The sequence below is a fragment of the Stegodyphus dumicola genome, chromosome 1 (genome assembly GCF_044657685.1).
Source record: "Stegodyphus dumicola isolate Sdum_Otavi_A_Nest chromosome 1, ASM4465768v1".
In the NCBI taxonomy this organism is placed as follows: Eukaryota; Metazoa; Arthropoda; class Arachnida; order Araneae; family Eresidae; genus Stegodyphus; species Stegodyphus dumicola.
The window spans coordinates 197,812,867-197,840,462 of record NC_140768.1 but is presented as its reverse complement, the minus strand read 5'-3'; the positions used below and the strand labels follow the sequence as shown (position 1 = coordinate 197,840,462).

Sequence of the window (27,596 nt, the reverse complement as noted above, 5' to 3'; positions counted from 1 at the left end):
TTATGTATTTAATGTTTGGCAATGCTATTTTTATTTCATCGTAAAACTTGGTAGTTTTTTTTTATTACTAACTCTGCGATTTGAAAACGAGCAGTGGCAACGCTTCTTGACATAAGCAGAATTTTATCTCCAGTTTGCGAGACTGTTGCCAATCGGAAAAATGAGGACAAAAATTATCGTTTTTCCGAGTTTTTTTAATTAATATCTCTGATTTTAGCTACTTTTTTGGGGGAAAAAGTGGACATCGACTTTTTCCAGAACCAGAAAAGAATTGTAGAAAGTACCTATAGTAGTAACTGAGTTATTAGAGGACATCCAGACACACAGACTTTCTTTTTTATATATTTATATAAATAAATGGTACTTTGCATGCTTTTGCGAATTATCAAGACGGATCCCTAAAGGTTACTTACGTGGAGTCATACATTACTTAAGACAGCGGTCTCTGACTGGTGGTTCGCATGTGGCCCCCGAGGCAGTTTTATGCCACCTGCGACGATATTCCAATTATAAATTTGTTGCAAAGATTTTAAGGTTTAAGTTACTTGAATTCCGAGTTTATAATAATTTTATTTCCCCTAAAAACGAATATGAACAGCGCATCAGAAAATCAATAAATGGAGCTAATTACACTGGTGTGCAATGTAAATTTTAATCAGATAGCCATGAAATTGCAGAGAAGGGGTTCTTGAGATGAACACGCAATTAGGTAGAAAGGTCATGCGTATGCAAATGTTAGGAACAAAACGTCACAGGCGACGTAAGCGTACGCAAAACACGTGAGGTCGGCCTGCTCAACTAAAGACTACAATAAAAGGAAGGACGGAGACGGAATTAAAGATATTCTCTGCATGTACAAGTTCTTCCGTGAAATATGGCTAGAAGCTGGATGATCGGAAAGCTGGAGGATAAGCGTAGTGTGACCAGTGTAGCTGAAGAGTTCGGAATCAACAAAAATGTCATTTCGCGCGGTTGGAAAGCCTTCCAAACCATAAGTAGAGCTGTTAGAAAGGTTGGTGGTGGCCACCACCCAAGGAAAACAATTGCAATGGATGACCGATATATCGTCCTGCAGACGAAAAAAGTCCGAAACCAGACAGTAAGCACTAGAGCTCAGCAATTGTGTACAGTAACGGGTGACAAGTGTCGCTGTTTACTATATCCAGACGCCTTCAGAAAGGTGGTCTATTCGCCCGCTGTCCTGAACGCTGCAACCTTTTGAAAGTTGGCCATCGACGCTACCGTTTAGAGTGGTGCAATGAGGAGAAAAACTGGACATCTCATCAATGGAGTCGTATCGAACGAATGAGAGTATTAACGAATGAGAGTCGTTTTAGTGCCACAAGCGATTCTCAACGCCAGTTGATTTGGAGAGAGGTCGAGACGCGGTTTCATCCTAGTAATATCACGGAAAGAGACCGTAATGGTGGTCCTGGAGTTCTCGCCTGGGAAAGCATTATGCTGAACAGATGGACAGAGCTCCACATTTTCGACAGAGGTTCTGTAACCGGAAATCGTTATTGTCAGGAGATGATCCTTCCTCATGTGCGTCTGTTCCGTGGTGCCACTTGAGCAGACTTCGTTTTTATGGATGGCAATGCACGGCCACACGGACTTCTGCTGTTCAGAAACTACTGGGAAGTGAAGATATCACTCGAATGGATTGGCCAGTGTACTCCCCTGATTTAAATCTCATAGAACATGTGCGAGATGCTCAGGAGAGACGCCTTGTGGCCCAATTACATGCTTCGGGGAACACGCAACAACTAAAACAGATGCTAATTGAGGAATGGGTACTCTTACCTCAAGATCTGTCGGACTATCTCGTGCTGAAATTGGAAAGACGGTGCGAAGCAACGATTGCAGTAAGGGGAGGGCATATCCCATACTAAGGAACATCTGCTTGTTCTTCTTCCTCTTATACAGACAAACAGGTGTAACGATACTATGAGTTCAATAAAGCCTTTTTTTTTTTTTTTTTTTTTTGTTTGACTGCATACGGTATTCATTTTTGCGTAACTATGCTATCGTCATCGCTTAAATACAAAACGCTGTCTCTCATTTTCGAATTTCATGTCTCTCAGATGATTTCTTATGGAGTTATGGAAAATAGAACACCAGTGTAATTTACAGTTTGATATAAATCATATTTAGAGATCTGAAGATACAGATTTTATAACTGTTATTCATACACGTCTAAAAATAAACAAGTTCAGTTACGAATTTTTGCGAGCTGAAGATTAATAAGACAAAGAAACTGATTGACAGATGAGCATTTACAATCCCTAATGAAGAGAATTTTTTAGAAATCAAGAAGTTTATAATTGCTTACGTACTAACATACGTATTTTTACTTATGCGTCGAAGAAAAATAAGTAATACACTAGGTTGTTATTGTTTGTTCTCAAATTTTATCGCATAATTTGCTTATTTCTCGTTTAAATTGAAGAAAGTTATTTAATAATTTATAAAAACGTCACTATTAGCCGAAAGAAATGTAAGTCTAAGAATTTAATATTTAGCTGTGAATGAATTTGGATTACAAAGTGTAACCAACAAAAATGTCTTATAGGTGCGAAACTTTAGATTTCAATTAGTAAATAAATATAATTCTGGATTTTCTCCGCTTTATGGTATTATTATGTTTGCATATGTGCATTTTAATAAATATTTAGTAAGTAAAATAAAAAAATTATTTAAAATATTTTTTATTTTGCTAATAAAATTTTTCATTTTGTTTAATAAAAAATTTCGCCCGATCAGCTGTTTTCGGATCAAGCATATGCCTCGCGTGCGATAATACGAGTAGTTTGAGACCACTGATCTGGAAGACATTTTAAATCAGTAGTTTCGTGAATAAAGTGTTCCCTCGATACAGTGCTTTACAATTTATAAGTCGTTTTTAAAAATATGTGACCTGCCTTTATGAACACATTATGTAACATTTCCAGGTATTCTTTTTTACTTCCTTGTACGAAGTAAAAAGGAAGTTATAATTGCGAAAACTTTCGGGTATCATATTTCAACGAAAACATCCAATTTGATGATGTTTTTGCGTGACATCCGCAAGTAAGGACAGAATAAAGGACTCTTTGCCCCCCCCAAATGTAAAGCTGATTTAAAATGAATTGTAAAGAGAATTCTTCGTGACGTCTTGTGCGTACGTACGCACGTATCTCGCATAACTCAAAAACGAGTAGCCTCAGAACGTTGAAATTTTGTATATAGGACTGCTATAACATGTAGATGTGCACCTCGTATTTTGGTTGCAATCGGCCGTGCCAAACGTATATAAATATATTTATATATATATCCACTCTGTTACCCGGCTCAGGGATCTCAGTTTCTCTACTCTTATATGTTTGTAAATTGTAAATTTTTTGCTTTAAAAATGATTGAATTATGTTGTTCTTATCTTCCGGTTGAGGTTTTTATGCCTTTAGTAAATCTGTATGCAATATTTTTAGAATTATCAACAATTTTAAAGTTGTTTAAGTGCCGCTAAGCCTAATATTTTTTTGATGGCGGCCATTGCTTGTTTACAATTGAAACAGCAGGATAGTGGATTTGTTGCCAATCTAGAAAAACTTAGCTTCGCAACAACAAAGATAACGCCTTCATTTATTATTGCGAATTAAATCATGCTTAATCCTTTCTGGAAATTTTTCGAGGAAATAAGTGTTTAAGATTTACTTCGTAATTTTTAATACAGATTTTTTGAATTTTTATGTATTTTTGCCTTGTCGCGAAGTGAGAACTGAATTAATTGAATGAGAAATACTGAATCGTCTGTGAAAAACTGTTTCTTTTTTGTTTTGTTTGCTTAATTTCTTTTATACATCGTTTTATATTTATTATAGTATTTGAATAGAGCATGTGGCAACGATTAGATAACTCTTCAAATGATATAAATTTATATGCATTCTGAGTTATAATATGGACGAAATGAAATGTAACGCTGTTAAGTGAACTTAGGACCAGAGTGTCGCTATGGTTAAACAAATATAGTGATTTTTAAAAAAGTGCATTTATTCTATTGTGGTTTATGCGCTATTGACGATTTAATTCAATCCAATACGTTTAAATGAAATGCAAGCAAAATGCGTATAATTTAATATTCCGTGCAAGGAAGTCATGTGGTGTACACATCAGATTTTTTATTACAGGCGCCCAACAAGAACCGAGACGTAAAATCGTTGAACACTGGTAGTTTTGTTCTGAGTTCGAATTCTAGCGAAGAGGCTTGCTGCATGGCCGTTTTCGTGGTTTACCCGTGTGTAACGTGTTATATAAGACAGGTTAGCTTAGAAAATCATCTACAAAGGCAACCAACCACTTAAGCAGATAGTCTTTGAGTGTTTTGCTATATTCAAATAAACCAAACCTTTATTACTACATATCCGTTATTTTAATGGCGCCAAGATTATTGATGAATCGCCAGCACATGCTGCAAATGGCTAGCAGTCTTTGGTATCTTCAATCTTTCTTGCTAAAGCTGTTCACATTTTCTAGGGAGAGGGAGACCAAAAGTACGATAAAAATACAACGATAGCACACCTCTTTTCGTGACGGTGTGCGATATAAGTTGGAGATTTATTGGTCTTCGCATCGTTCAGATAACGGCGATCGTGATAATGAGGAAGTACTTACTTTTTCCATTCACACTATTTATTATATTGTAATTCATTGATCATTAGATAGCCTTTACTTTAGACTATTCTCTCAACTAAAGTTTTAATTAGTTAGGCCATAGTTTTTCTTCTTCTTTTTTTAAAATTCGAATTAAGGCTATTTTACAGAGATAGTGCTATATAAATGAGGGACAGGGGACCATTATTTAACAATCATTGCAAGTTTAATTTTCAACCTGATCTACCACACCGCAAGACTTCTATGTGATTTTTCATTTCCAGCCTTTAAAGCAATAAAAGACCAAATAATAATAACAAATGAAAAACATTCCAAATAAAGCTTAAAAAAATCATCGTTTTCGTTGTTTTAATGATATAAATATTAGCATGAATGGCAAGTGAATTCCTTTTTATTTACAGCATAAACAAAAAAATTGAAATTACAAAATCGTGGAAATGTATTACTTATTTAACCTACTGGAGAACAGACAATTTTCAAAATGCGTGCTTTCTTTCATAACCTAATAATGCAATATAGATGATAATTATAATTTAGATATTATATAATTAATAAAATATTTACAATTAATTATAACATATATTTTTAAAACTTCTTTATTATTTCGGAATCCTATGCATAATTACTAATACAAAAAAAAAAAAAAAAAAAAAAAAGATAGGCTAATGTTACTTTACGGGAGAAAATACAAACTTCTTTGAAAACACGCAAAATGACAATGAGACACAGAATAAATCATAAGGAAGTGCGTTTATATTTTCTCTCATAATATTCAAAATAAGAATCTTTGAAGCACATGTGCTTTCTTGAAAGGCCTGCAGTTGGAAATAATCAAAAGCAATAAATATTCGGCAGCAAAATTCGTTTTATGTAGCCCACTGCCATGGTCGTATTCCAAGAAAACCTCGATTGAACGAAAGGTATGCAATACCTCTGGAAGAGAACGTCTTTGTGAACTCACTAGAATTTTATTTCGAACACAGAGAATCAATTTGTATTAAGTGCATTAGCATAAGCACTAAAGAAGACTGTCAAATTGATTCTAAGAAGAATAAGACGAATGAAAATTGAATTTTTCTGAGAGCCCCAAATGAATAAAAACGTGCACGTGTTTCCGCTTATAAAGAGACTAGCGTCTTACAGATATAGTGCTGCCATCTAGCGTTCAGTTTCGATACAAATAAGTGCGAAATTCGTATTGAAGCGAAAAACAAAATGAGAGTTCTTACGATAATGATAATGGGTTTGATGTATAATTTCCTATATTAATGCTTTTTACTACTAAATAAGCAAAGATTTTTGTATGTGAAACTAATTATAGTATCCATTTTTTACATATGTATTTCTTTTAACTGCTAATTTCCCACTTTGGTATGTTTGACTAAAGCAGATAGATGACTAGAAGTCTCTCTGGGGGCCTCTTTATAGGACCGATCACTACATAAAATGTCAACACAAATATATAATTAAAATAAAATAATTAAAATGATTTGGAAAAAAAAAAATCTTAAGACTAAAAATAAAACAACTTACATCTAACAGACAAACATGTATTTAAAAAAGGTCATTAATCTGCCCTTTTTGATGATTTAAAAAATGTTTTAAACTTTTCTGATAATAAAAAAAGCTAAAACCGTTTTCTGTGAGCTTTGACTTCTGAAAATTTTTTATAGCTTCATTGAAAACAATTTTTTTAGCTACAGTGTTTTCAATGGAAAGGATCGCCAAACCAATAAGGCTTACATAGCTCACTGCTGATCAAGATAGCTTTTAATAAACTTCAACTTTAAAAAGCTTCTCACACAAAAGCAACTGATAATACATGCAGTCAAAGCATTTATAGCTAAATATAAGCTAGGGACGGATTCTTGAAAATCCATTTCCACAATAAACTTTTAACATTTTCAATGAAGAGCACTTTTTAACATCGTCCTTTTTTTATAGCCCTACAAATATGTATATGTATTTAAAAAAAATTTAAAAAATGTTCTTTGGACAGTCAAGATGGCTAAAATTATCTGAAAGTATAGGCTGTCTTTTAAAAGATGTGTAATTTGAAGAAAAAGGCTAGAGGGCGCTGTTGCTCGCTTAGTTGTGAGAGAATAAAGTTTGTTCATGTTGAAGGCGGCGGCCTAAGAATACGCTCTGTATATAGTAATTAAAATATTGTTTAAAATGTAAAAGTGTTAAAATTAGTAAACTCACTGAACCACCATCATCTGACGTTGGAGATGCACATAATTATTAGATGGTGCATGGGCTTTGTAAGGCTTTGTGAAGATTTTAGGTGTTCGATCCAAGTGTTTCGATTTCAATGGATATTTCATATTCAAGTGACAATGGAATTCCAAATAAAGGTAGGGAAATCTTAAATTAATTATTTAGTGATTATTTGTAGTACATTAGTAAGTATTTATTATTGCTGTCGTGGGTGTATTTAAATTAAATAAAATGGAAGAAAAGTTAGATAGATTGAAACGTAAACGTTCCACATTGAGATCATCTGTGACTAGGTTAATTAAAGTGATTGAAGATAAATTAAAAATTGAAAGGGAGGAAAATTTGATTAAAGAATTACGAGAATTGTTTGAATTATTAACCGAAAAGAAAAATAATTTGAAAACGCTTGATGATGAAATACAAGAGTTAATTGATGTTAAATTAATTGAAGAAGATTGTAGTATAAGCGAAGAATACAATGACAAATGTATAATTGCTTGTAGTCAAATTAAGCAGTTTCTAGGTACGGTTACCGCAGTACCGCCAGCGAGGAATCCCCAAAGTTCTGATTTAAACCAGTCCAGTGGTAATGGAATTTTGCATGTAAGTTCCAGTTCTAGTGGGAGTAGTACGCTGAAATTACCAAAATTAATGATTGATAAATTTTGGGGAGACCCCAAACAATGGAATGAATTTTGGAATAGTTTCGAAAATTCGATACATAAAAACGAAACGCTTTCAAAAATACAAAAATTTGTATACTTAAAAACATTCTTAACGGGACAAGCTTCGAATGTTGTGTCAGGCTTTGAGTTAACAGAAATTAATTATGATAGTTGTGTAGCATTACTAAAGGACAGATATGGTCGAAAAGACCTGATCATTAATTCATTCATGAATAAAATTCTCAATTTAGAAGCCGTTAAAAATTCTGCTAACGTAAAGGCTTTACGTAAATTATATGACGAATTAGAAGTTTCGATTCGTAATTTGGAAACTTTAGAAGTAACTTCTGGCTCATATGGACATTTATTAATTCCAATATTATTAAAATTAATTCCGGACGATTTAGTTTTGGAATTTAATCGGCAAAGAGGATCGAAAGATAAAGTTGAAGTTTCGGAATTAACACAATTTATTAAAACGGAAATAGAATGCAGGGAAGTTTCAAATCTAGTATTAAGCGAAAGGAAAAATCCTGTGCCTCCGCGAGTCGATCAATCAAAATATGAAACTAGAAAATATGTAAAAAATACACCCACGGCTGCATTTCATACTGCAGTTAACCGAAAATGCATCTTTTGTGATAATTTGCACGAGTCATTTAAATGCGAAGTGAATGTTTCTGATAAATTAAAGAAACTAAGATCCGAAAACCGCTGCTTTTCTTGTTTTAAAAAATTCCATACATCAAAAAGGTGCAGAAATAAAACTAAATGTAATAAATGTGGCGGTATGTATCACAATGAATCGATTTGTACTAATAAATCCCTTGTAAACAAAAATTCGGAACAAGGTTATTCCGAAAATGCAACTGAATCTCTGACTTTGAATTCTGAGGAAAGAAATAAAGTTCAAAACTTAAAATTGATTGCTTCTCTTCCTCAAGGTGATAATAATAATGACTGTAATGCCAGGGAAATATTATTACAAACTTGTACAGTTTATGCTTGTTCTAAGTATAAATCAAAATTAACTAGATTAATTCTTGATCAAGGCAGTCACAGATCCTTTATAACGAAAAAATTGGCCGACCATTTAAAACTTACTCCAATCCGTTATGAAAGACTTTCTGTTTATTCATTTGGTGCGAAGAAGGCGATGAATCATTCCTATCCGGTCGTTGAAATCGAAATTCAGAATTGGAAACAAAATAATAAAATAAAAATTGAATGTTTGATCTCGGATGTTATTTCCTCGACGTCCATCAGTGTGCCTAGTAAACAAATTGCAGACTTCATGGAGCATATGGGGTTGCAGATCGCCGATTGCGCAAGAAAAAATAACATAGATGTTGAGATATTAATTGGAGGGGATGAATTCTGGAATGTAGTTTATTCTGAAAGAATTAAAATATCTGAAGGGTTGTACGCAGTCAGTTCTGTGTTTGGTTGGGTTGCCGCAGGAATCGAGAAAAATAAAACAAACAAAAATTGTTCTGAAAATTTAGCGGTAATGACAAACACTGTTGTGTTGAAAGATTTAAAAGGTTTTTGGGAATTAGAACATATGGGAATTAATGATTCTGATGATTATTCCGATATTGACTGCGAAATAGTAGACCAGTTTGAAAGAAATTTGCAGTTTAAAAACGGAAGATATGAGGCAAATTTAATCTGGAAATACAGTCCGAATAATCTAGGAAATGATTTTGAGGTAGCTAAGAAACGATTCGCAAACCTTCACAATAAACTAAGTAAAACTCCGGAGATTTTTCAGGAATATAAAAATATAATTGAGAACCAGATATTAGAAGGAATTGTGGAGGAATGTCCGAATAATGATACAAATTTGGGATATTTTATGCCGCACCGAGCAGTGATACGACCTAGTGAAACTACTAAGGTAAGAATTGTGTACGATGCTAGCTCAAGGACAGAGGACACGAATTCGTTAAATGACTGCCTTGAATCGGGACCTAATCTAAATCCAAATATACTAGACATTATGTTAAATTTTCGTAAGTTTAAGATAGCGTTTTGTGGAGACGTTGAAAAAGCCTTTTTGATGATAGGAATTGCTGAAGGTGATAGAAAATTTCTAAAATTTCTTTGGTTTAATGAAAATAATGACTCCTTTAAGATTATGCAAATGTGTCGCGTAGCTTTCGGTTTGACTATATCTCCTTTCATTTTGGCCGCCACTATGAAATATCACATTCGAAAATATAAAGATAAAATGCCGGACAGTTTCCAAATGTTAAATTCTTCTGTCTATGTCGATGACCTATATTTTGGAGCAGGAACGGTTGAAGATGCATATCGGTTATCTGTAGATGCGGTTAACATATTTAAGGATGCTGGGATGAATTTCAGAAAATTAAGAACTAATTCTAAAGCATTAAACGATTTATGGGTCTCAGATGGGATTAAGGAATCAGATAACAAATTAACTAGTGAATCGAATTTCTTAGGCATGATTTGGAATTCCATTGAAGACAATATAAAGTTAAATTTAAAAAATTTAATTGACTTTTCTACTGGAAACGATTTTGCTACAAAAAGGAAACTTTTGCAAAGCATCGCCCAAATATACGATCCATTTGGATTTATTGCACCCTTTGTTATTCGGGCGAAAATTATTATGCAAGAAATCTGGTGTTCCGGTTCTGACTGGGATGAGGTCCTTCCTGCAAAGATCAAGGACAAATTCAACATTTGGCGGGGGGAACTTAATGATTTAACTGAAATATCGATACAGAGAAATTTCTTCGATGACGATCCAATGAATATAAGCCTTCACCTATTTTCGGACACTAGTCCTAAAGCATATGGAGCCATCTCATATTTCAGATATTGTACGAGTGATTCTAAAATTAAAACTTCCTTTATCATGTCGAAATGCAGAGTTGCACCTTTAAGAGCAATCACGCTTCCTCGTTTAGAGTTAATGGGAGCACTCGTGGCTGCTCGAATGTATAAATATTTGAAAAAATTTTTTGGTGATTTAATTGAGGATGTTTATTTTTGGAGTGATTCCGAAATCGCCATTACTTGGATTAAAGGTTCGCCAAATAATTGGAAACCATTTATCGCCAATCGTGTTACAGAAATACAGAGTATATGCAACAACAAATTGTGGAACCACTGCGAAGGAAAACAAAATCCTTCCGATTTACTAACTCGAGGAATTAGTGCTCAGTCACTAGTTAAGAATGATCTGTGGTGGCATGGGCCACACTGGTTACGTTTTCCTACTGAAAACTTTCCAAAACAAAAGAAATTAAAACCAAATTCAGAATCGTTGGAGTTAAGAAAAAAGTATTATTTTGACTGCACCTGTAATTAACAATGAATCCCCAATTTTGCATATAGAAAAATTCAGTTCTTTAGAAAAATTACTTCGAATTACTGCCTATGTATTTAGATTTATTGGGAGGCTTCGGAAAAGGTCTACAGAGAATGGACCTTTAAGTGCTTTTGAGATTAAAGCAGCTGAACATTATTGGGTAAAAATTACGCAACGAGAATCGTATCAAGCGGAAATAATTAAGTTATCAAATAAAAAATCAATTCTCGATTCTTCCATCTACTCCCTTAATCCAAGGCTTGATGAGGAGGGAATTCTTCGGTTGAAAGGTCGCATTCAATTTGCAGACTGTCACGAGAATTTAAAACATCCTATTCTATTACCCTCAAAATGCAAGTTTACCGAGTTGATCATCATGGACTCGCATGAAAGGGTATTCCATGCTGGAGTTAATTCGACACTAACTCAGATCAGAGACAAATATTGGATCATTAAGGGAAGACAGCGTGTTAAGACTATCATCAGAAAATGTGTGATATGCAAACGATATAGTGCTCGTCCTGGGGTACAGGATATCGCTCCACTTCCTCCAGACAGAATCCAAGAGTCGCCTCCATTTGCTGTGACCGGGTTGGACTTCGCCGGTCCATTTTTTACGAAAGACAGGCAAGGTAAAGTTTGCATGCTGTTGTTAACGTGTGCGGTCCCTCGTGCCTTACATATAGAGATAGTAACTGATCTCAGCACTGAAAGTTTTTTGCTAGCTTTCCGAAGAATTTTAGCTCACCGAGGACTGTGTACCACCGTGTATTCCGATAATGCCAAGACTTTTAAAAGAGCTGATAAAGAACTAAAACATATTTTTAAAACTTTGAGTGATTCATGTGTGAAAGAATTATCTTCTGCTAGAGGCATAAATTGGAAATTTATTATTGAGAGGGGTCCATGGTGGGGAGGGTTTTGGGAGCGTATGGTACGAACCATAAAATCCAGCTTGCGAAAAATTATTGGTCGATCATCCCTTACTGTGAAAGAGCTTGAAACAGTGCTCATTGAAATCGAGGCAATGATTAATTGTAGACCAATTACCTACGTGTTTACCGATCCCAATGAACCTTCTCCACTAACACCCTCTCATTTTCTGGTTGGTAGATGATTGCTATCTCTGCCTGCTAATAAAATAACATCAAATAATTTGACTGGGTCAAGAAATTCAATTATTAAACGATATAAATACCATCAAGATATTTTAAATCATTTTTGGAAGCGTTGGAGATCAGAGTATCTTTTTAATCTGAGATCTGCCAATATTTGTCCTCCACACTCTAACGCATCTCAGTTTAAAATCAACGATATTGTCTTGATTCATGACGACAAACATCCCAGAAATCTTTGGACAATAGGTAAAATTTTGGAATTAATGCCAGGCAGAGATGGTAAAATAAGATCTTGCATAATTAAAACACCTACTGGTACCTTAAAAAGGCCTATACAATTGTTATATAATATGGAACTTAACTAATGTTTGTATTTTGTATTTTTAGGTTTGATTCTCCTGACCTTGCTGATAGGTATCATTTAATGTTTTGTAAAATTTTATGTGCTTATAATTATGTATGCATGTTTGTTATATTTAACCATTTCTCCAGGATTTATTGTCGAAATATTAATTGTATATTCTAGAATATATTATTGAAAGATGAACTCTCCACCGAGTTCAGGTGGGAAGTGTTGTGTAATTTGAAGAAAAAGGCTAGAGGGCGCTGTTGTTCGCTTAGTTGTGAGAGAATAAAGTTTGTTCATGTTGAAGGCGGCGGCCTAAGAATACGCTCTGTATATAGTAATTAAAATATTGTTTAAAATGTAAAAGTGTTAAAATTAGTAAACTCACTGAACCACCATCATCTGACGTTGGAGATGCACAAAATTATTATAAAAGAAGAAGGAAAAAAAAATCTACAGAGACATACTTTTTCAAACAGCTTAGAATATGTTATTCTAAAATAATTAATTTTAAAACAGGTATAATAATAGATATATTTTATGTAGTTATTTCTCCTATTTCACCTTCCTTTAACACAAAAAGTACCAAATGAGCAACTACTCAATAACACAGCAATTGGTATAATTCATAATGTGTAATTCCACGAATAAAAAAAAAATATTAATCTTTTTTTAAAAAATTTTATTAAGGATAGGAAAAGACTTGCATGCCAGAACTTCTGTGAAAGAAAGAACAAACAGAATATTATTCCATGTTACCTTTCATTACATTCCAGAGAGGCAATTAGGCAAATAACAAGACATTTTGTAGTTTTTACTATTTAAGAACCATTAATTTGCTTTTTAAAAATTAATTAAAGAAAACGTATTGCTATTATTAGCAGCAATGGTAATATAAGAATCAGCATTGTCAGAATTTCTTTCTGACCTAAAGTGCAGAAATCAATTCAATTTTTTTTTTAATAAAAACTACATAAATTAAAAATCAACACATAAACTCACCAACATATGTTGTTTCTAAATGTCTCAATCTACTAATCTGGTAAATAATGTAATATTGCAATCTGAACGTTAAACAAGCTTGTATGCAATAGGCACTGACAATTATGCTAATCAGATCAGAACAGAATGGGGATCCCATTCTGGTAATCTTAGAAAGAAGTTTGGAAAGAGTTTTTTTAGCCCTTTTCAAAGCAACTGCATATTTACTGTTTAATGATTATGGCAAAGCACACAAAGGGTATCTGCTTTTATGGATGACTTTCAAAGGAATTTGGTTTATATTCACACACTGGAAAAAAAACAAATGGGCACATCCAGATGAACTTACTCCTAAATCCATGATTTACTGATTGATGAAACATCACAAAATATTTTATGGTATTCTGCTTAAATGTTGCAATGAGTTTAAGAAAAACTTCTTAAAGTAAAAATTGATATGTATTTATTTCACCTTAAGAAATAAGCATGAAAAGTCCTGCTAAGCAATATTAGGCAGATTGCACTATAAGCATGTTATAAGGCTCTCCTGGCTATTAAACCACTTTTCAGTAAATACAAGAGAGATACTATATTGTAAGTGTAATATTTTTACCTCCAATATTGCTTCCCATCTTGAGCCCTCCTAATCAGTATAACGTTCAGTAAAAGCACATACCAAGAAAATATGCCTGAATATAAGTATCAGCTACAGAATAGAGATCTGTGATTATCACTTTCAAATGCAGTGCATAAAAGTTGCATACATAAAACATAGCCTCTAATGCAGTACTTGAAAGGCCTCTTGCATAGCAGAGTATCATTTTCCAGAATAACTGTAATCAACACTGTAGAGGTATCTGTAAAATTCCTGCTTAGAAAATACATATTAAACCAATATTTTTTGTGTACTATGCTGTGACTCCAAACAACACACACATCCCATACACATTTTAAAATATTGTTTCATTTATAAAATGCTGTTTCTACAATGAAAATAGCGAAACTTAAACAGAGAAATAAGCTTGTGCAATTTATGATAATTTGCTTTTCGGTTTGTGGCTGAGTGACAAAATCTTGAGAACCTCTGTAGATAAGACTACACATTCAATAGCAGACTGCTATGTAAAAATAATAATCAATCAAAATTCCAAATCCTCATGTTGCATTGTCATGGGTGTTCAGTTAAGAATGTCATCAAACAAAAAAGGTTGGACTTGCTTTTTTAACCCATGCTACAGATGAATTAGCTTATTCTTTAAGTGCTTTATTCTTTCCCCCCCAAAAAAAATCATTGACCAATGAGGCTAGATGACAGCTGTTATTTTTATACTAATAATAAACATCATAGCTATTAGGGATAAAGACGTATTCACATTAGATGAAAATTCAGATCGATGAAGTTCCACATTTGCTCACCCAACTTTTCAAATTTGTGTATTTGTTTAAAAATGAAAGTTACGATGTTAAAGTGTATGCTGAATGATGATAAAAAGAGAATATGCATTTAACAATATATGGAAAAAACACCCTCCCTCTAAGAAGGCCAAAAGAATTTTACAAAAATTTTCCTGTTTGAAGATATTTATTATATTTATTATCACTGGATTCACTGAATTTCATAAACCAGTGTTTCATGTAAAAATACTTCATTATTTCGATTCAAAATTTTGCATCTCCTATTAAGATTATATATTTCAAAATTTTTAAGTTCGCTTGTTTAATATGGCAAAGCACAAAAGCACACCATACTTAACAGCAAAGATGCTTTTTGGAAGCCTTCCAAGGGAAAACTGGCTGAACACACTAACTACTGGCATTTTATAATCATTAATGGCTATTCCAGTAAATGCTACCTGTTTATATTATGAGTTTTTCAGTAATTATTTTTGTATTGTGGGATATTTGAAAACTGTGGGAAAATATAGCATTTAAATGATAAAATCCCCATGATAGTATTATCAACTATGTGCTTGTTATTTTAAAAATTAACAATTACATTTAAGATATTTTTTTTATTTAAAATCATTACATCATATTATACCATTATCATTTAATTCATATTTGGCAGTTGAAATTACAACATCTTATCCCATATTTTTATCATCATGTGATTTAAATAAACTAATTGCTATTAAGGAAGAATACAGATAAAACACGCAAGTTATTGTCAGATCTTATCTCGAACATTAATATACTCTTAACAATATTTAATAATTTTTTTTATCAGTTTAGAGATGAGTTTCAATATAGTACATTTTTTCAAACTTAAATTTGAAAAGAAGTTATTAGTTAATAGCATACAGGATAGATGGCAGCACTGTCTTGCTCTGCTTTCAAAATTTAAATTATTACAAAGGAACATTTTAGCAATGCTTTAGGTCAGTATACTCAACGTTTTTAGATCTCTGCTCTCTTTCTTTAACTATTTTTAATAACTGCCAGTCATTTTACATAGAAAGGTAGAGAGATTGACTACTTGCATTAAAAAGATTGACTCATTTATTACTTATTATCTGGAAAAATTACAAATAATGAGTTAAATAATATTTTAATTTCTTTGTCATAAAATTTATACATTATATATATGTACAATAATATATTTATTAGAATTATGATAGCGAGTGACCATGGTATTAATGTAATTATTATAAATAATGCACAGTCACATTCAACAATTACACAGGCAACTTCCCTATCTTATTAAAATTATTCAAATACTTATACTCTGGAAACCTAATGCCTTCAATGCTGCTTAATATGCTTTCAATAGTGCAAAAACTGCCCATCCCAGGCCATTCTGAGCAACATTATTATATGGAATAAATCTGAAAGGTAATAAAAGTGTACACACACTCCACACATTTTTGACACAAATGATCCTTTTTTAAACATAACTTTTTACAATAAGGGGATTATTAAAATACAAGGCAGACTGACAGCTCACTGCTGAACAGCGATGAATAAATAATATCAAATATCATTGATGCAATGCAATTTTTATGTAACTATCTCAGATACTTTTATCACAACACATTTTTAATCTTTTAAAATTCTTGTAAAAAGTTGTTTATTGATAAATAAATTGTCATAAAATATTTTTTATAAAACTCTAAATAGACTGCTTATAAAAGATATAAATGCTATGTAAAAGAGTTCTATATAAATATGCAGAGAATTTGATTCTATGGTTCTTGCATTCACATTATTTTAAATTTACAGTTTCTAACTTTATAAAATATGGAAAGACAAAATAAACTTCGCTGCATCTTAGCATATAAATATTAAAAAACGAAGGACCTTTAAAGGTCAGAAATTACACCTGACATACTGGGATATTATAAACACAAGGCTGCAAAACCGGGGAAAGTCTAAATGACAAAGTATTTGTACTGTTTTTTGGGGGGAAGGGGGAAGCGAGTACTTTTGTATTAGTGCAACTACCTTACTAGATGTTACCAAATTTTCAGACTGTGAAAAAAATCTGGCAACATGAACATATTATTTCTTCAGTGTATGCAACAAATGTCCTTGAGTTTTAACAAGAAATGTTGCCATTTTCATATGAATTCTTTTTTCTTTGCAATTGACGGGAAAAAATTCAGGCAATGGTGATTTAATACCTTAATTTCATGGAGTCCAGTTAGATTTCAGTTTAAAAGGGAAAATATGAATACTGAAGTGGCTAGTTTATATTCTGCATGTCCTATGCCTTACAACGCTTACAGACTAAGATCAACATAGTTTTGAATCGGTCTAGATCAGGGGTTCTCCACCAGTGCTATGCAAGAGAAAAATAGGTGGTACGCAAAGCTACACAGTATTTTTAACTATTAAATTCAAAAATTAAAACCCCAACATCCTGATTGAGTTTTTTTCTCTAGCACTCGTAAATTTGTACGATCTGAGCTTTGTTCAAAAGTGATGGTGGTAGTACAGTAAAAAGTCCGTAATCTGGACCTCCGCGATTCCGGATTAGGGATTTTCTGAATTATAGATCATTAATTTAAATCTGGTAAGATGGCATGCAGAAATTACACAATTAAAAATATGAAACCGTAATTTATGAAATAAAGACCAATTATGATCTAAAGCATATCAAAATTTACAAAAAAAAAAGCTTAATATTTATTTGTTTATTTTATTAAACATTCATCACTTTGTCATGATCGATCTTTTAGCATAACAAACCATTTTTCTGTTAGTCATTGCAAGTGGGTTGTCGGAATCCACAAAATATTCAAAAAGTTCCTTTTTCTTTTTGCTTATATCATATATAGTTGATTTTCCAATGTCATACTCCTTGCATAATTTTGAGACAGATATGCATATAATTTTGAGACTTTATCCATTTTTTGCAGCAATTCCACTTCTTGTTTGATGCACACCAAAACATGCTTTTGTTTTGTAGATCCTTTGGCAGCTCCAAAATTTGAAATTTTTTTTGACATAATCAAAAGTTCAAGCTTACTTTTTATAAAATTGCTCTAACAGTCTGTAAAAAATAATAAGCCGGATCCAATTAGAAGATTGAGGAAGAGCGCAATCTGCAACGTTAACTGAAATGCCTTTGATAATTTTAGCCTAGCTTCGTTATACATTAAACGCACATGCATAAATGCATTATGCATAAACACATATGCGCATTACATTACAGTCAAAAGTCGTTAATTCGGACACCCATAATCCAGACCTCAAAGCTAAAGACTTTCTGTGCATGCGCCGCCTTGACACATGTGCGTAAGACTTTTACGACTGCGCATATGCGTATGCGCAAGTGCAGAATACGTTTCGCGTGCTCGTTTAATGTATAACGGACGGTATAAGCTAAAATTATCTAATTATCTATTTCAGTTAATGTTGATGATTGCGTTGTTCCTTAATCTTCAAACTGGATCCGGCTTATTACTTTTTTCAGACTGTAAGAGCAATTTTATAAAAGTAAACTTGAACTTTCGATTATGTCAAATAGAATTTCCGATGCTGGAGCTCCCAAAGGATCTACAAAACGAAAGTATGTTTCGATGTCCATCAAACAAAAAGTGGAATTGCTGCAAAAATGGATAAAGACATGAAGAAGGTGACAGAGAGGTTAGTGAAAACGAAAAAATTTTGATTGACAAGTTAGTCGGTATTCTCGGCACAGCAATTACGGGACTTGAACAGCGGAACTTTGTAACTGAACACGAAATTATGTCTGTTTATAGAATTAAAGAGAAAGTATTATCACATAAAATGAAGCAACTTAAACAACTTACATTGAAAGAAATGTTTAATAAAGTAAACAAACAAATATTAAGCTTTTTTTTTTGTAAATTTTTTAGATCATAATTGTTCTTTATTTCATAAATTACGGTTTCATATTTTTAATTTTAGAATTTCTGCATGCCATCTTACGAGATTTAATCTCATGATCTATAATCTGAAAAAATCGATAATCCAGAATCGACGAAGTCCCGACGAGTCCGGATTAACGACGTTTGACTGTATACGTTTACGCATAAAGTTTGTAGCTTTGAAGTCCAAATTATAGATCATTCTGAATTATGGACGTCCGGATTAGAGACTTTGTACTGTAGTACTTTGTAGTGTGGTACTAAAGGTTTTCAAATTTTGTTTAGATGGTACACGTTAGTCAAAAGGTTCAGAACCACTGGTCTAGATTATTGCAGAGTTTCTCAGTTTGCCTTAAATATTGTTTTAAGTAAACACAAATCAAATTGTAGTGTCTTAATTATAGCAGGAGTAGAATTGCATGTTTACCAGTCACATTTAGGTAATACAGTATAAAGTCTTTAATTCGGACATCCATAATCCGGACCTCAAAGCTACAAACTTTCGGCGTTTACACTAGCGCATAATATGTTTACGCATGCGCGTTTAATGTATAACGAACGGTATAAGCTAGGCTAAAATTATCTAATTCAGTTAATGTTGCAGATTGCGCTGTTCTTTAATCTTCTAATTGGATCCGGCTTATTATTTTTTGCAGACTGTTAGAGCAATTTTATAAAAGTAAGCTTGAACTTCCGATTATGTCAAATAGAATTTCCGATATATATTTACTAATATGTAAAGGATCTAAAAAGCGAAAGTATGTTTCGAAATCCGAAATGTGTTTATCAATTTCAGGCTGCTCTGCTGCGAGGGGGGGGACGCCGCGGCCCGCAATGAATTGGAAGTTGATCTGTCAGCACTATCCTCATCTTCAGGGCAGATGTTTTTATTTTATTCGGCTTATAATTCCTTACTAAATGTAGTGTTTCATCTTGATGTACTCCGATAGGATTTAAATCAATTTCCTCATCATTATAAATATCATGAATACACATCAAATAGTTTTCTGGTTGCAATTTTCTAATTTCGACTATGCATAATGTATGCTTTACAATGCGCATGTTGAAAGAAATCTTTAATAAAGTAAACAAATAAATATTAAGCTTTTTTATTTTGTAAATTTTGATACCCTTTAAATCACATTAGCTCTTTATTTCATAAATTACGTTTTCAAATTTATTGTATAATTTCTGCATGCTATCTTACCAGATTTAAATTGATGATCTATAATCCGGAAAAACCTAATCTGGAATCGCCGAAGTCCCGACGAGCCTTTGTGCTGCATATTTAAATTCTTCAGCTCTAACAGTGGCTTAACATTGCTAGTCACAACCTACAGTCAAAAGTCATTAATTCGGACACCCATAATTCGGAATGATCTATAATCCGGACCTCAAAACTAAAAACTTTCTGCGCATGCGCGGCGTTGACACATGCGCATAGGCGTTTACGCGTGCGCGTAAGACCTTTTACGACTGCGCATATGAGTGTGCGCAAGTGCAGAATACGTTTTCGCGTGCGCGTTTTATGTATAATGGACGTATAAGCTAAAATTATCTAATTATCTATTTCAGTTAATGTTGATGATTGCGTTGTTCCTTAATTTTCGAATTGGATCCTGCTTATTATTTTTTGCAGACTGTAAGAGCAATTTTATAAAAGTAAGCTTAAACTTTCGATTATATCAAATAGAATTTCCGATATATATTTGTTAATATGTAAAGGATCTAAAGCGAAAGTATGTTTTGAAATCCGAAATCTGTTTATCAATTTCACGCTCGCTGCAGCCGGGTAATGAATTGGAAGTTGATCTGTCAGCAGTATCCTTATCTTCAGCGCAGATGTTTTTATTTTATTTGGCTTATAATTCCTTATCAAATGTAGTATTTCATCTCCATATGCTCCGTCTTTGATATGATTTAAAAGAAGTTCCTGGTCATTATAATTCGCTTCGGATAGCGAAGAAAAGTGACAGAGGTTATTGAAAACGAAAAAATTTCCATTGACAAATTAGTCGGTGTTCTTGACACAGCAATTATAGGTCTTGAACAGCGGAACTTTGTAACTGAACAAGAAATTATGTCTGTTTATAGAATTAAAGAGAAAGTATTATCACATAAAATGAAGGAACTTAAACAACTTACATTGAAAGAAATGTTTAATAAAGTAAACAAATAAATATTAAGCTTTTTCTTTTTGCAAATTTTGATACCCTTTAGATCATAATTGTTCTTTATTTCATAAATTACGGTTTCATATTTTTAATTTTAGAATTTCTGCATGCCATCTTACGAGATTTAAACTGATGATCTATAATCCGGAAAAATCGATAATCTGGAATCGCCGAAGTCCCGACGAGTCCGGATTAACGACTTTTGACTGTATTTCCCTATCTTTATAATGTTAACTTGGTTATGGGTGGGGGAATAGTGTAGAGGCTCTTATAGCAAGAATTATTGTAATCTCAGATATTTTACATTTATATACAATATTTCTTATCAAACTGTATGTCGCTAAAGCTCTGATGTAAACAAAGACTATGCACACAAAAAGTTTAAATAAGAATCAAATAAAACAACTGTTATCTTAAGCAGCAACAATATTTAATTTATCTCTCTTAAATTCATTATCTCTCTTTCTTTAATACTCTGCATATAACAATTTGTTGGTAAATAGGTTTTGAAACAACTAAATATAGCAGTACAAAATCAGGTATATTTTGTCTTCGATTTCATTCACTATATGCATGAAATTCTTGATATAATCTATATCCATAAAATTTAGGAGCTCATTTTTAGTTGAGTTAATATCGAGTAATTTATTGAAATATTTAAACCAGCTAATTTAATTAAAAAAAAATTTCACCCTTTTATTCGCACACTGAAAGTTTACTTATACGCAGCAAAAGAAACAAATATTTTGCAAAACGGAAAAAGTTATTAATACTAAATAATAATAGATCTGATGATGCAAATTTAAACAAAATGGCAGAAGAAAAAATGTGCGAAAACAACAACTTTAGTGGCGCCACCTATCAACCCATAATGTAGCCACACAATTAAGTAAGGTAGATCACCTATTGGGAGAATACTGATTTTTCTTTTTCAGTGATACACTTTTAAAGTTATAGTTTCTCTTAAACTTTTTTTGACAGCCTTTGAGTTTGAATTAATGAGTGTCCCCTGTAGTCATAGCAGATGGATTTATCTGTGTGTTTCAGTTCACAATTGACACAACTACGCGCTTTCACACACTTGACACAGGGGGTTGAAGCTTGCAAGTCTCCAAGGTGTGGCTAATGCTTTGTCACTCCTTTGAAACCTCATAGTGTAAAATTTTTAACTTGGTAATTATCTACTTTTAGAACAAAATTTGATAAAGTATTAATTACACAAACTTTCTGGATATTCTGAATAGTCAGTCAGTGAACTTGGAAGATGGAAAGCATGGTTTTATTTTTGAAGTTTCTGAGGTGTGAAGTTTTTAGTACTAGTACTTGAATAGAAGTTTTAAAAAGGTGAGTTTGGTGGTAATTTTCTCGACTGGTTATCATATTGGGTGTCGTTTAATAAAACTTATAGTAGGATTGTTCGATTTATGCTCAAAGAGTACTATTCTATGCAGTTGCTATCTACATAATTAATGCTAAAGCTCAAATTATCCATTTTTCAGGAATCATTCTCAGGGCATCTACACGAAATTTTCCTATGAATTTAGATTTGGTATTATTATCTAAGTTACAAAACACTGCATCTTTATTTGGATTAAGATGCATGGTGTGTCTTAGGGCTATTGCCACAAATATCAATTAGCAATTAATTCACTACTTTAGGTGCTATTAGCAAATTTATTGCTAATGGGTATTTCAATAGGTTTAGGGTTCACTCAGAGGAAGTCTATATCTCCAAAATGGGAGCATCAGATTATGCCTTCTTATTAGTATATTAGTATATCCATATCAGATTTGATTTTTTTTTTCACTTTTCAAAGTTTGAGATATAATCTACAACATGTCTTATAATAGCATCCTCTACATTCATGCATTTGAGCAAATTCTCATAACAAGTGAAGAAGCCTCTTTGTCAGCAGGTTTTGGATTGCAGCATCTTACTCGCAGATACTTAGGACTGTTTTTAATGATTTTGACGACAGATGCAATCTTGCTGGCTGCTAAATTCTATTGTCTGGTACTTCCCTTATTCTAAAAATTTTGCTGCCCAGTGTCTCTCCTAAATTCTAAAAATTCTGCTGCTCGGTGCTATTTTAAATTTTCAAATTGGTAAAACTGGATATTATGGTCCAGTTTGGCGCATTTTCAAAGAGAAATTGCCAAGTCGCCAAATCAGTTGTTTTCGTCCGTTTTAGAAAATCGCTCACTCATCACATATCGCCATATTAGATGGTTGCAAATTTGAATTAATTCTGTAAATATGCAAAAACATAGATCATGTAAACATGCAAAAATATCTAAACAACCTGTAAACATGCAAAAATATCTAAAACAGGACATCAAGTAAAACAATGAAAAAGGGGGAAGTGCAAAATCACCCACTGCTTGGCACATTTTTAAGTATTGCACATACTCGGTATCCATGTACACATCAACCTATTTTCACTTAAAAAACATCCTAGAACTGCACAAAAATGGCAATGTGCACTCCCTTGACTTTATCCATGTATAGATTGACTTATTTTCACTTAAAAAGTCAAAGAGAATTGACAAAAATCCAAGTCTTTTTACTCTTGTAAAATGTGCCAAACAAATAAGCAGGCGATTCTGCACTTTAACCACAGTATTTGAAAGTTAATAACTATGTATTTTATAGGATCAACAATATTAAAAGTTTTCATAATATCATATAACCATTTTTAAGACAGTTGTAAAATGGAGTAAAGCGTTTTATCACGAAATTTAAGAAATTGTAATAAGCAGTAAATGAGCAATAAATGATCCAAGAGCATTGATTTGTATTTAAGCCAAAAGGTTACCAGATCTGGCGCAATTTCGCTTCACTTGGCGACTGGACCGTAATCTTCAGCCTAGCATTCAAATTTTTGTTAGCTGTAAATTCTACCACCTGGTCTACAGACTCTGGTGGTGACCTGCAGATATTATGGATCTTGAAGCAACAATCAAGACATAACAGCAGTTCACAACGGTAAGCTAGTCCATTATATAATGTAATCTTATTAACTAGGAAATATAATGTCACTACCTTCTGTGATACTGTGTTTTTATCAGATACTTTCTGCGAGTCATACTATGAAGTATGCAAAATAAAGCTGGCACACATGGATGCTTGAGAGCAGTAAAGCTATGAACTTACACGTATAAAGGCTAACAACCAGTTGTTATTGATCATTTTTAGTGCTAGTTTACAATTTGTTGTTTATTTGTTCTAAATTTCAACTCCTGTTGTGGTTAGAAATAAAGCAGTAAATTTAGCTATTCAGTTGCGATTATTCTCGCTTCTCAATCGTAACAGAAACTGGGAGAAAGTGCAGAATCGTCCACTGCTTAGGACGTTTTTAAGAATTGCATATACTTGGTATCCATGTACGCATCAACCTATTTTCACTTAAAAAAAATCCCAGAATTGCACAAAAATGGCATTGTGCACTCCCTTTGATTTTATCCATGAACCTATTTTCACTTAAAAAGATCAAAGAAAATTGACAAAAATCTAATTCTTCTTGCTCTTGTAAAAAGTGCCAAACAAACGCCAATGAAATAAGTGGGCAATTCTGCACTTTAGCCAGAAACTGAATAAAGTAAAATTCAAGAAATATCTTAAAAATACATATAATAGTCCTTTTCAGGAATTCCAATTTAATTTATGTTTCAAAGAAATCATAATAACATAAATAAGCTGTAAACACACAAGTTAGTTTAAATAGTTCCAAGCTAGGTTTCACATAGTTCTAACTTTCAAAGAAATTAATGAAACATTGAACGATTTAAAAAATAACTGATGAATATCAAATAACTTATTTTAAAATTAGTTTCTAGCTGCTTTAGACAATTTATAGTTACATAGCTAATTTATTAATAATAAAGTCTGTAAGAACATAAATAATATTTTTGACACATTTGAGAATTTTGAAAAAGAGTCTTTCTTACACTTAGACCACAGTTACTTCCATACTGAGTGGTGCTCAAATAATAGTCTTAAAAAATAATTTATAATTCCATGCACTTTCTATGAGTGATTGTGAAATGGTAACACAAATGGTAAATTTAATCATATTATTTCTACGTTAAAATTTCGTCTCAAATTAACTTTAACTATTGTTCATAGATGGCAGCACGAGTACTTTCAAACCTTGAAACTTGAGATTAATTCCTACCCCCTCTTAAACACTGGTAGCTTAATTAACTACGATACAGCATTCTAAAGTTATTTGCTTCAGAGCTCTAAATTCTACATTAATTTATTATATTTAACTTTAAAAAATAATGTTTGACACACCCATTTTTTTTATGGCATGAATAATCTCGTGCAAACTAATTTTACTACAAGTATTTGAATAAAGTTTGAATGAGTTCCTCAAAATTTATCAATTTTAAATAATACGTATTTTTTTGTTTAGAATAGAAGATACAACTTCAGATATTGATGAATCAGAATGAAAATTATTCAATGATTAAAACTAAGGATTATTTTATTATTAATAGCTTATTAATGTCTAAAATAAAAATTAAATTTATCTATATAACTTAAAACACTTTTTTAATTTACTCTCCTCAATAAATAGGTAGTAAGGTGTGTTACCCCCAAATTTTTTATTTATTATAAAAATATATGACTACTTTCAACGCCAGCATTGTAGAATGAAGATTGATTGTTAATATAGTAAAAGCAAGTGAACAAAATTATTAAATAAACTTCTTTAATAAACGGTTTCGTAAATTCCAGAATAGATATGAATATTCCTATTTACATCTATATGGTATTTCTTCAAAAAAAGATACTGCTAATTTACAAATATTTAATTTTTACGAAAAATTACTTAAATGATGAAATATAAAACGTGCAAATAGTGATGTCATATACTTCAAAACTTCCAATAAAAATTGCTGTTACGATTTATAAAATCATCTAAACAACAAAGAACTGCTAACAATGAAAACTGATGGTGATATTTTCAAACGATCGGCATGAATACAACACAAGATCTCTTTGTGAAGCATTGGAATGCCAAATACAAACGTGGAAGTGTTCAACAGATGTTTTATTCTTTCTGCACAAACACATTTGTTTAAAAAAGCATACAGATAGAGAGCTCACCTTTTAGTTGTATCAGGTATCTGCACTTCCGTAAGTTTCATATGTATTATCCAATTGTATCCCAATAATTTAAAATCAACACTACTCTTCCGCTATCGGCACGTCAAACGATTTACACATACTCCGGGTCATGAGAGAACAAAGAGAAGCCAGAGCATTCGCTTCCTTTGCTCCGCCCGCCACGTCTTTGTTCTCCGCCTCCTATGGTAATGACGTACGATTGATGTAGTTTTATGATTGCTCAATAGATGGCAACAGCATCGCATTTTCCGCTATTTGTGTGGATCGCTGCCGTCTGGAAATGAAACTTTTGAAAGAAGTCGTACATAAATATTTTTATTATTTTATGTTAAATTTAGGACAATTTCTAATAATAAAGTGTTTATTTACTTTAAGGTTATATTTTACTTTATTTTGTTTGGCTGATCAATGCTTTCTATAATCTGAAACTTCTAAAATTAGTAAGCTAAATTTAAGTTATTCTTTAACTTTTTATAATTTTAAAAATCAAATTTTTTTTGCAGTCATTTTTCAGAAAATATTTATGTTAAGATTAAGAATAATTTCTCATGAAGCGATTTTTTTATTAAGAATCTTTATTTCGGGTTACATATTTTTTTTTTCTCTTGAGATGTGAAGCACCTAGTAAGTGTTTAAATATCTCTTAATTTCATTTTGTTAGAGCATATGCGTTTTCTATAGGCGTAACATTATATTTATTAATAAATTTTTGAGTAAACAATATTTGTTTGTCTTTCTTTTACAAGAAAAGAAACTTCTACTGCTTCTCAATGATCTGTTGTTGCTACGTGTCTAAGGCGAACTGGTGTTATTCGTGATAGGCAGATTAATTACGCACTATTAAATTGTGTTTTATTGAATTGTTTAATTAGTACGTAAGTAAAAGAAAAAGTTACTGAACTATAAAATCTGTTCTTCAAATGATACGAATCAAAATATGGTTACAAATTCAGTGTTGTGTTTTAATCTGTATTTTTATAGATTTCGTATGTAAATGAACGCTTTTATTGTCATTGTACTTAATATTAGCATTACCAAAGCACCTTGTGCAATATAGAGTACTATAAAAACATGCATTATTCATTTCTCTCCATTCCATGTCATAAAATACTATATCTGATTAATCTGTATCTTTTAAAATTAATTATCTTCAATTATATTTCCTGCGTGCATTGAGTGTAATATGCATGGCTTCTATAAGAATCATTCGCTCTAGTGTAGAAATGGTATTTTTCAAAGTTCTTACGTTTTCAAGAGACTGAATTTTATTTATAATTTTTTTGAGTGATATGTTATCTGTAAGGACTTATTAATTCTCTGTTAAGGTTGAATGAAACCATTTCATAAATCTTCCACTAAAGACACTCATGCTTGGTAAAGATAGTTTTGTTCTTCTCTGGAGTTATTAAAGATGTGATATAAGCTCTGATATGCAAAATGTTTTGTCAGATTTCTGATTATAATTTGTCTTCTAATTGAAAATTTAGGTTGAGTCCTGTCATAACAACTACCTGTAAAAGTGATCATCATTTCTGACAACAATAAATAAACACTGACCATTGTCTCTCTAAGACAATCACGGTTTAAAAGACTGAAATCATCTAGAACTATGAGTGGTTATCATTGCAA

At 32.3% G+C, this 27,596-nt stretch overlaps 1 protein-coding gene and 1 long non-coding RNA gene across 3 annotated transcripts in view; one reads left to right on the top strand and one right to left on the bottom strand.

Moving 5' to 3' along the window:
* The window catches only part of LOC118201615 (uncharacterized), a 212,458-nt gene extending 186,266 nt beyond the window's left edge, over nt 1-26,192 (bottom strand). Inside the window, exon 1 of the long non-coding RNA XR_015043288.1 lies at nt 25,947-26,192. This is a non-coding gene — a long non-coding RNA (uncharacterized LOC118201615). The remainder of the gene's footprint in view (nt 1-25,946) is intronic.
* The window catches only part of LOC118199554 (dolichyl-diphosphooligosaccharide--protein glycosyltransferase subunit 4), a 137,779-nt gene that overhangs the window by 102,604 nt on the left and 7,579 nt on the right, over nt 1-27,596 (top strand). Inside the window, exon 1 of one of the 2 annotated variants that reach the window (XM_085824593.1) lies at nt 26,799-26,842. The exons of the other annotated variant lie outside the window; for it this stretch is intronic. The gene's annotated coding sequence lies outside the window, so the exon portion shown is untranslated. Of the gene's footprint in view, nt 1-26,798; nt 26,843-27,596 lie in introns of those variants that run through there. 2 annotated transcript variants of the gene reach the window in all.